The 11,378-nt window shown below is 39.7% G+C and overlaps 1 pseudogene; it reads left to right on the top strand.

The window, feature by feature from the left end:
* The first annotated feature begins 3,956 nt into the window (after positions 1 to 3,956).
* Positions 3,957 to 5,020, top strand: LOC148677903 (uncharacterized; annotated as a pseudogene).
* Positions 5,021 to 11,378: the final 6,358 nt, after the last annotated feature.

Genomic DNA, 11,378 nt, shown 5'->3' with positions numbered 1-11,378 from the left:
CATAGGGTAAATTAAACCATTGTCGACAGGAGAAAGTGAAGGACTGAAGGAATAACAGGGAGTTCACTGCAGCACAGCACTTAATTTAATACTTAGCAATTACTATATTTGATAACTAAATACATACAGTGCCTTGCGAAAGTATTCGGCCCCCTTGAACTTTTCAACCTTTTGCCACATTTCAGGCTTCAAACATAAAGATATAATTTTTTTATTTTATGTGAAGAATCACCAACAAGTGGGACACAATTGTGAAGTGGAACGAAATCTATTGGATTTTTGAAACTTTTTTAACTAATAAAAAAATGAAAAGTGGGGCGTGCAAAATTATTCGGCCCCCTTGCGTTAATACTTTGTAGAGCCACCTTTTGCTGCGATTACAGCTGCAAGTCGCTTGGGGTATGTCTCTATCAGTTTTGCACATCGAGAGACTGAAATTCTTGCCCATTCTTCCTTGCAAAACAGCTCGAGCTCAGTGAGGTTGGATGGAGAGCGTTTGTGAACAGCAGTTTTCAGCTCTTTCCACAGATTCTCGATTGGATTCAGGTCTGGACTTTGACTTGGCCATTCAAACACCTGGATACGTTTATTTGTGAACCATTCCTTTGTAGATTTTGCTGTATGTTTGGGATCATTGTCTTGTTGGAAGATAAATCTCCGTCCCAGTTTCAGGTCTTTTGCAGACTCCAACAGGTTTTCATCCAGAATGGTCCTGTATTTGGCTGCATCCATCTTCCCCTCAATTTTAACCATCTTCCCTGTCCCTGCTGAAGAAAAGCAGGCCCAAACCATGATGCTGCCACCACCATGTTTGACAGTGGGGATGGTGTGTTGAGGGTGATGAGCTGTGTTGCTTTTACGCCAAACATATCGTTTTGCATTGTGGCCAAAAAGTTCGATTTTGGTTTCATCTGACCAGAGCACCTTCTTCCACATGTTTGGGGTGTCTCCCAGGTGGCTTGTGGCAAACTTTAGACGAGACTTTTTATGGATATCTTTGAGAAATGGCTTTCTTCTTGCCACTCTTCCATAAAGGCCAGATTTGTGCAGTGTAAGACTGATTGTTGTCCTATGGACAGACTCTCCCACCTCAGCTGTAGTTCTCTGCAGTTCATCCAGAGTGATCATGGGCCTCTTGGCTGCATCTCTGATCAGTCTTCTCCTTGTCTGAGCTGAAAGTTTAGAGGGATGGCCAGGTCTTGGTAGATTTGCAGTGGTCTGATACTCCTTCCATTTCAAGATGATCGCTTGCACAGTGCTCCTTGGGATGTTTGAAGCTTGGGAAATCTTTTTGTATCCAAATCTGGCTTTAAACTTCTCCACAACAGTATTACGGACCTGCCTGGTGTGTTCCTTGGTCTTCATGATGCTCTCTGCGCTTTCAACAGAACCTTGAGACTATCACAGAGCAGGTGCATTTATACAGAGACTTGATTACACACAGGTGGATTCTATTTATCACCATCAGTCATTTAGGACAACATTGGATCATTCAGAGATCCTCGCTGAACTTCTGGAGTGAGTTTGCTGCACTGAAAGTAAAGGGGCCGAATAATTTTGCACGCCCCACTTTTCATTTTTTTATTAGTTAAAAAAGTTTCAAAAATCCAATAGATTTCGTTCCACTTCACAATTGTGTCCCACTTGTTGGTGATTCTTCACATAAAATAAAAAAAATTATATCTTTATGTTTGAAGCCTGAAATGTGGCAAAAGGTTGAAAAGTTCAAGGGGGCCGAATACTTTCGCAAGGCACTGTACATCTTCATAGTTTAAACTCAAACTGTCAATAACTAACAAATGCATGTTTTATAATATATTTTCCAACATTTTATTAGTACGAGCTTTCCATACAATAAAAGATGCAATTTTATTTTCTATATATCAATTCTTGAAATAAAATGATCACTTAAATGTCAATTTTGAATATTAATTTCAGTCATACCTTTAATTAAATTTTATGGGATAGATGTCATCTTCCTTATAAATAAATCCATTCCTCTAAATCCATCTAAAAAATATGATACTAGCTTCTGTAAAAAAACAAAAACAATGAGCTTACATTTTCTTTTCCTAGCTGTATGGAAAATGTACTCACTAACACTCCTGAAATAATTTAGTTTTGTATGCTATAACCTGCTATATATACTGAGGGATAAAAGAAACGCACCACCTCCACCTCCACACTCTGGCCCTCCCATCTGCGTGGAACAGGCTGAAGAGTGACTCATCCGTGAAGAGGACCCGATGCCACTGTTGATAAGTCCATCGCAGCTCTCTCTGACGGAAGCCAGTCAGATGTGACATCTAGGAGGTGTGAGCAGAGGGCCTCTGACAGGTCGCCTTGCTCTAAAGCCAGCAGCATGGAGGCTCACTCTCCTGTCACTGATGCGGGCATTGTGTCTGCCGGCAATTTCAGCAGCTATACCGGTGGCAGATCTGAAACGATCTCTCAGATGGTCTAATGTGTTTGTCCTGTGAAATGGAAATCTAATAAGTAAATTGATTCTTAAAATGCAGAGAGCTTTGCAAAAAATATATTGGTGCTTTTAGAAAATATATTTCAAGGATGTAACTGCTCTGCTACAGTACGTGCAGAATTTTAGAAAACAGTGCATCAACAAAGTACACTGTTTAGGTTACTTTAGAAGACAATGTACCAAAACAATATATGCTGTCTGGGACATTAGATTAGCCGAAAGTAACTGATAAGCTTTGAAAAACAAATCTAGTGGTGCTTCTTCTTTCGTTTTATGATGTAATCTGTTTTGTTTTAGGGAAAGGGGAAGTGTTAGAAGGGACAAAGTGCTGAGCTTTTTTACAGCACAACGTCTTGTACTGTTTGTAACAAATTGAGTCTCTGGTTGCACTTTGCAAAGTGGCAACAGGGCTCCCAATATTGCAATATTGAAATAAAGACCTTACTCAGGTGAGAACTCTCTCTTGTGGCTTCCTTGATAGGTAAATTTCCACGACAAGATTGGCACCCCAGATGGGACACTAACCTGAGCATGGACGGCTGCTGAATCTCCATCCTGGCCCGGACAATTTTTGCAAATTGGACAAACCTCGGAGGATAAACTGTTTGTCCTTCCAGAGACACGTCTGGAGAATTCACGGCTGTCTGACGTCAGTAAGTGATCCTTTTAACGAACCTTTTGTTTTAAGATGATTTAGAATATTTTCTGTGGTTTTATTGCAGAGAAAGAGGAAGAAGGTGAGAGTGTTCTCACGTGGGTTTGATGAGTCCTGGACTCATATAAAGAACTTATCTTAACACAGACGTGTGGTTTTTGCTCTTTGGAGTAGTTAATGTGATAAGGTTCTAAAGTAAGGCACCGATCGGTAAAAATGGGAAATGAAAATTCATAGACGGAAACAGGACCGAGTGGTCCAGCAAAGTACATGTACAAAGAATTTGGAGAAAGGGAAATAAAGTGTCTTCCATTGTGGAGTAAGTTATGTTTCCAGAAAATGGTAGTTTTAGTACCAGGCAGTTACAACAACTAGAAGAACAGTTAAAAGAAAAAGAGGAAAAGGGAAATAAGAAAGTCAACTGGAAGTGTTTTGAGTTGTGTAAAATTGAGGTGCAAGTTAGAGAAATACAAAGTAAGTTAGGCAATAGTGGAAAGAAAACTGAAATGCCCATGAATATAGTGGGAAGAGAATATGGGTTAATATACTGTCAACCTTTTTCTGATAATATGTCAGGATGGACAAATGAGAGATGGCCCCGTGTAGGTAGTTTTCAGCCATGGGCCATACGATTATTACACAAAATGACAGATTCACTTAACCCAGAGGGAGATCCCGGGTGGGATTTTAAATACATGTGCAGATGTGTAAGTGTGTGGGAGGAATGTGCTAAGAGGCATGAATCAGGATGGGGTAAGAAACCTGAACAGATGATGTTGAGCACTACTAAAGTGTATCCCGAATTGGATTGTCTCGTCCCCCTCCGTCGCCTCCACCATATGGGGAGGGCCGACCGGCTTCACCGTATAATGGGCGACGGAATGAAAAAAAGGGTGACATGGAGGGGATGCTTTCGCCGTCCCGCACAAGGAGAGGAGTGCGGTATGGTGGGGGTCGCTTCTCAGATCTTCCGCAGTTCCGTGTCCCCAGTCCATGGAGGAGGAGAGAGGGGGTGCTCCACATGCCAATGATTAAATGTCCTAATCCCCGCACCAGTGATGATGAGGAACCTACTGTCCTCGTTTATCGTCCATGGAAATTAACTGAGTTGGCGGCAGTTATTGGGGAGCTGCCAAACCCCAAAACCAATGGGCGTAAGTACACAACAGCCCTGAGACGGCTGGTAGCACAAAGCAGACCCAAGAGCGGAGAGCTAGAGACTATTTTTATAAAGATTGATTGATTATGGCGATGTAAGGGGAGATGGTCAAGATGAGTTTAGCCCTGACCACCCATACAGCAGCGATGCTGGCAGTAACTATCAGACCCAGCTTAATGCCATATGTCGCAGAATAGAGGCTAAATACCCGGGGAAAGTGGATTGGGTAATGCTGAGGCGAAGTAACCAGAAACCCGGGGAAACCTGTAATGACTTTTTGGAGGGGACTGACTCCTCTCTACAGTAATCTTAGTGGCCTGCCTGAACCCCAAGCAGGAGGGGCAGGGTCAGTTTATGAAACCCAACTCACTAACCTTTTTGTAGAGGGACTGCTTCCAGAAATAGGTGGCATTGTAAAAGCTACCTGTATCAGCTGGGACACTGCCCGATTAGCAGAAGTATGTCGCCATGTTTATCATGCTGAAAGACAGCTCACAGACAAGAGAGAGGGAAAAGCCCGAAAGGATAATCATCAGCTTCCCCAGCTACAAATGGCTCAGTTACAGTTTTACCAGTGTAGTGTGCTCTCTGAAGGCACCAGTTCTGTAGGGTTTGGGCATTTACTGGGACAATTATAAATTGTAGCAGTAAATCACAAAATGATTCTTTTGATGGCCTTAGAATCCAACCATGCGATATAACTCAAACAACGCACACACACAGGTACTAATACACGAGGATACATTTATTAATACATAGAATATGCATATAAACCTAACATATCTTATCGAGAGGGTTATCAGAATACAAAAGGTATATATTCAGTCAGTTACAAAGAGTTACATATATCAAGAGGACATACGTTCAGTATATCATTCATTTAGACCGTTTCATAAATGAACTTGGTTATAACTTCTACATTAGATACTCAAAACAAGTATATAACTTTTAGGAATTAAATTGATATCAACTGGTTGGGATAACAGTTGAATTCTCGAGCAGTAATGCAGTGAAGTTGAATACTCATCCAATCTCTGGGGATTCAGATCTCCTGCGGGCACAATGAAACAGTTGCAGGCTGTTGCTGTCCAATCTGCGCTCTCTGGCTCGGTGCCAGGCTGTGCTGTGCGGCTTGCGACGGTGCGCTGCTGATGCTCACTGACCGGCTAGTTAGTGTTGGCTTTAACTAGCAAAGTTTGTGCACAGGAGAAAAGATGACTGTGAGTCCCAGCAAGTCAGGAAGAGGACCGGTTCGTTCCTGATGAAGAGCTAGTTCTGAATAGTGATTCAGCTGTCCACAGTTCCGACCTGTTCACAAGGCTTGCTGCTGGTGCTAACCTCGGGTGGATCCTCTGGTTACTCTCTAGCAACCTCCGCTCTCGACTCTTAGAACAAAGGAAAGCAATTTACATTGTACAGCAGAGGTTAGTTTTGGAGGTCCAGCTGAGGAATTTGAGATGGCGTGGTTCGGTGACGGACTGTGTAGTGATAGGATAAAAAGCAATGGGTATTTAATTTCGGCAGACTTTGCAGCGTTAGCTATTACCTTAACAGAAGAGCAGAAGACACTTTATCGAGCAGGAACGCACCCTCATGTTTCTCTTGCTAAAGCATCAGGTTTTCACTGCAGGACGTGGGCAGTTTTGTCCAACAGTGTGTTGAAAGCTGTTCGTGGTCAGCTCCAGACTAGAGGGGAGTTAAATATAATGCCCCCCTCCAGGCCAGTTGGTGCCCATATTCAGCGATCCTTTAAACCTGGAGGACAGTGCATCTCACGGCTCCAGATGATCAGATGGGTGCATTATTTGTGTCTACCCCTGTTGACACTTCCCATCCTGCACTAGAGGGGGTGCCCAGCTCCCTTTGGGCGGCTCACAAATTTGATGTGGGATTGATAGAGGGGGATATAAGTCTAGTGGCAGGATTTCCAAAGCCAGACCCTAGATCTTTTCCCACCTTCACCATAACATATTTAACCTACTCAAAGGGGCATCCATCTGCAACTGGCCTGAAAATAAATAAGTCTACTACAGTAGCGTTAGGCTTCGTTTCTCCCAGTGATACAGCAGGGCGTTTTGCTATTCACTTCAATGTTGCCAGTAAAAAAGCAGAATGTCCTCCTTTGTGGGATTACCTAAAAAATCACATTACCTGGACTGATTCTCCTGTTAAAGTAGCAGTTTACCTGCCTTCTAGGGTTAATCACTCTTATTGCTATGAAACCAAAGGTCATGGCCCGTCAGTAGGAAAAAAAGGAGGCTGTAACTCCACAAGGTATATGGCGTCATTTGACTTCATGCCGGAAAGTATCCGGCATCACCTTGTAAAACTGCCAGGAGGAGCCAATAAAGCTTAACCTCTCATGTACAGCATTTGAGCTTTCAAATTTAAACTGTGTATTATAGCCTGTTAATCATCAGTCATTAAAAAGTTGGTATATTTTATGAAAGCAAGATTGCTCAGTTGGGCAAAAGTACACAACCTACCTTTATCAGAAATATTTATGCAAAGCCGTTACCAAAGATATTACTAATAGTATTAATAATGAATGACTTTGGACAAGCTGTAAACTTAAAGTATAATTTCTTTAGAACATTTGTACAAGCACTTGGAATCTGTCCAAGCCCTACTTTGTCAGGCATTTTCTTTTACTGCAATGGACATAAAAACTCCCTTGCTTTTAACAGAGCGTTTCATAATTTCTAACTACGAAAATAATTTAAACTGCGACACTTATCATTCAACCAGAGCTCAAAATATCACAAGGATCCTCAAGAGCACAGCAAAGACTGTATTAAAAGATACTTGTATCAGATACATGAGAATCCAGGCTTTTTTATCTACGCTTTTTTTTCCGTATACCAGATATTATGGAACCACTTCAGAAGGGTGTCAGCCAGTCAGATTCCAGGAATCGGTACTTTAATGCTTTTCTTCTAATATAATATGGAATCGCGAATCTAAAGAAATTAATAAGGATATGATTATATTCGTGTACTGCGACATTTCTTTGAAAAAATAGAATAGCAATATTATGGACAATTAATTTACTTTTATATTTCTAAATATCACAACATGATCAAATTTAAATCATTTTATTAACAATGAATAGTCACCTATGCGTTACAATATAAACATTTATATTGATTTAAATCAAGCTTTATGCGTGTTTGAATATATATATTTTTTGATTCACAATCAGACAAATGCAACATAAATTGATATCTTTATCTTCTAAGTATCTTAATAAACTTTCAGCATAGCTTTCTCCCTGTTTAGATTTATTTTCCTTGGGATCTTGGGATCAAACATGGAAAGATTAGATTGTAATCGTTTTTATTTTTAAATACATTTTAGAAAAGTGTAATTTATACTAAAAAGATGTACACCACCTGCTATAAAGATACATATTGTAATACTTTCGGGCTCGGATAGGACGGACACAAGAACTCAGACTTGCGGAGTTAAATCTCAACAAAGCAACAACAAATCTCAATATCTTGTACGAATTATTCGTAATACAAACCAAAAAAAGCCCGCAAACTCTCTCAAATTCCTCCAATTATCATAATCCCAACCCTTATGCAAAACCAAACCCTCCTCCCATCCCAGTTTATCCTCTTTATCATAAACAAAATCCAGCTCAATTTTCAACATAAAGCATTACACAAAATCAATACCTCAACACTCTATACTCAACAACGATAATTCACAAACAGCCAGAACATGTAACTCCACATTCCCAAATATACCTCATTTCCATAGCCCCTTATGCAAAACCAACATCCCTCCCCTGTTCTCTCTCTCCCATGGCGTTTGTAATCGTTTTTATTTTTAATTAAATTTTAGCAAAGTCATGTATTTTAAAAATCTTAAGATTTCTATATTTATGTCTTTATTTAGTGGTTTCATTAGTGACAAAGGCTAAACTTTCTTGGAAAAATGTCTTTTATGTAAACCATGTTTGCTATTAATTCATTTAGGGCTAGAATATGTTCATTGTCTTCCAATGAAAGAAGGGTTCCTTTCGCCGTAGTCAGGTTGACATTAGAAGCTTGCCACGTCCGGACTGTTACACCAACGCATTAGCATGTTAAAGCGATTTCATTGAGGAGCCTAGCTTTCTTAACTAGTAAGTACTGTACTTACTGGATTTTGGAGGGGGGGAGGTGTCTTTCGCTGGAAATCTTGCCCCCTTCTACTTTGAAAATACCTGTGAAACCGGTTTAATTCGTCACAGCCAGCACTCCCGCAGAGAGGGGGGTTGTACTTGCAGTGCATCGGTACTTCGTTAATGTCTAAGCCAGAACACATCATTATATCTCATTTTGTATTTCTATTTAAAAAAATTGTTTGCCCAGCCTTACACTATTGTTGTTATTGTTTTTATCCTGTAAAGTGCTTTGAGGAGCCACCTTTAAAGGCGCCATATACAATAAAGTTCATTATTATTATTATTGTTAATTTGCTGGACAGAGAGGTGAACATTATTACGCAGAAGACAAAGATAGCGATTTACGTTGCATTGTGCATTGTGCTGCTGTAATACAGTTTTAAAAAATTAAAAGTCTAAACAGTAACAGCTTTATTTATGGGTTTTAAATAAAGGCGATTTAAACATGATTTAAATCAATATAAATGTTTATATTGTAACGCATAGGTTACTATTCATTGTTATTAAAATGACTTAAATTCGATAATGTTGTGATATTTAGAAATATAAATTTGTTTGGTGCAGGGTGCGGAACCAGGGAACTATTTACATGGAAAACGGGCGTTTCCAAGTGCTCGTACAATCGATGGAAATGTTCAAATAAATGTGCAAAAGAAATAAACAAAATAATCATTTATTTCTTTATCATATTGGCTAGCTAATGTCCTCTCTTTGCTTGTTAGTGGCTGTGTTTCTAGGGTTCAGGTTAGTGTTGGAACAACACCTACACATGTTCTAATGCATTTGCTGTGCATTAGAATGTATTTGTAGTGCAGGACAGGTGTCAATTTTGGCCCAATTTTGCCGTTTTTGCTAAGCCGTGCGCCTGTCAAAAATGGTCGAAAATCAATATTCTCAATCCACACTTTGTACATGCTAAACTTTCTTCTTTTCTCTTTTTAAACCCCCGCCCGCCAACAGCACGAGCCAACACACCGCCCGTGCGCCCGAGAGAGAGAGAAGAGAGAGAGAGTAAGACCCAGGGGTGCAGAAGCAGGAAACTATTTACAAGGAAAACGGACACCTCCCCAGACTGTACGCCCGCTTCACTGTGGAACAGCCACACTGGTTGGCGGCCTTCCTAAACCCCGCCCTGACCACTTTCACTCCTGTCCTGCTCTTTCCCGCGCACCCCAGCTGGGCGCTCTTCGACCCCTGCCCGGTGCAAATGTATATTTAGATATTTAGACCCGGCACAGCACCGAGAGAGCGTCTGCATTTATAACTTAGTTTTTAAAATTAGTCAAGCAATATGAAGCATCTCCTTTTACTTTTAAGTCCCTTAATTATCATTGAGCACAGCTTTCTCACCACTTAGATTACCATCCTTACACAAAGCAGAAACTTCTTGTATTTTCCAATGACATACAAGTCGAAAGATAACAGATCTTAATCATCTTTAATTTTGTTACGTTATACGTTTTAGGAACGTTTCATCTATACAAACACCACAAAACTATTCTTGATTGTATTTCTGAATGTTATGTTACACTTACAGTAGTTCACTGTTTTAAATACATCTAATTAAGAAAGTTAGGTGTAAGCACTTTAGATCTTTTTTTTCTGAACCAGGGAAAATCTGATCATGTTTCTCTATAACAATAATAAAAAACTTTATTTTACATATCACCTTAAAAAGTGGCATCTCAAAGCAATACAGTAGATGTAAACCACAGATTACAAAGTAAATACCCAGACAAACGCAAACGCGTTTTTAATAAAATGCTGTTATTCATTTAGCAGAGAGAGAGCGTAAAACCTGGACGTAAGAGCTGTTCCTTTTTCTGATAACTCGCTCTCTGGATACATGTCTCACCTGTCCTGTTCTTTGTTTTTCTAATTTGCTGATTATGCCTTCTGCAATCCACTCCTGCCCTCACATCTAAAGAAGACTATTTTAAATTTCTTTGCACGGTCCATTGTGCAATTAACTCTTGTATGTGCTGTCCTTAAGGTGATATCACATATGTAAAATAATGTTTTTTATTATTGTTATAGAGAAACATGATCAGATTTTCCCCGGTTCAGAAAAAAAGATCTAAAGTATACTAGTTTGTTACTAGTATACTTTTAATACAGTCTTTGCTGTGCTCTTGAGGATCCTTGTGATATTTCGAGCTCTAGTTGAATGATAAGTGTCGCAGTTTAAATAATTTTCGTAGTTAGAAATTATGAAACGCTCTGTTAAAAGCAAGGGAGTTTTTATGTCCATTACAGTAAAAGAAAATGCCTGACAAAGTAGGGCTTGGACAGATTCCAAGTGCATTTTTGCAATTTACGTTGCATTGTGCATTGTGCTGCTGTAATACAGTTTAAAATAATTAGAAGTCTAAACAGTATCAGCTTTATTTATGGATTGCAATTTTAAAAAGTCAAAAACCACACTCAAAATGCAATTTAGAGCTTTAGAGACACCCAAATTAATAGTGTAACATGCCACTGTTTGTGCATGAACACGGTTATACTGCTATTTCCTTAGATACGCGATTAAAAAAAATAAAAACACATTCCATAAGAATCAGCGCTTTTATATATCGCCTTTAAAGGTGGCTTCTCAAAACGCTTTACAGGATAAAACAACAATAACAACAACAACAACAATATTTTATTTCATTGCACTTTGACAGATCGTCCTTAAATCAGTTGTTGACTCTTCTCTCTTTACTACTTGTTTGGAGTGACTGAGCTCCGCTCTGTACCACACAATGATCACCCCAGAGTCTCTGCCCCGGGTGATTTGGTGTTTTTTGACATAGGGCAAAAAACTCTCTCTCTCGCTTGCCCTCCCCCCCGTGTATTGTCTGTTTTTTTGTGCTGTCCTTTGACAAAACAAGCCTCACCAGATAATGTGAATCGAAACCTGTTTTTCTAG

This window comes from Lepisosteus platostomus, chromosome 1, assembly GCF_059453375.1.
Source record: "Lepisosteus platostomus isolate fLepPlt1 chromosome 1, fLepPlt1.hap1, whole genome shotgun sequence".
NCBI lineage: Eukaryota > Metazoa > Chordata > Actinopteri > Semionotiformes > Lepisosteidae > Lepisosteus > Lepisosteus platostomus.
Note: the sequence above shows the minus strand (reverse complement) of the source record. Positions and strands in the feature narration are given on the sequence as shown.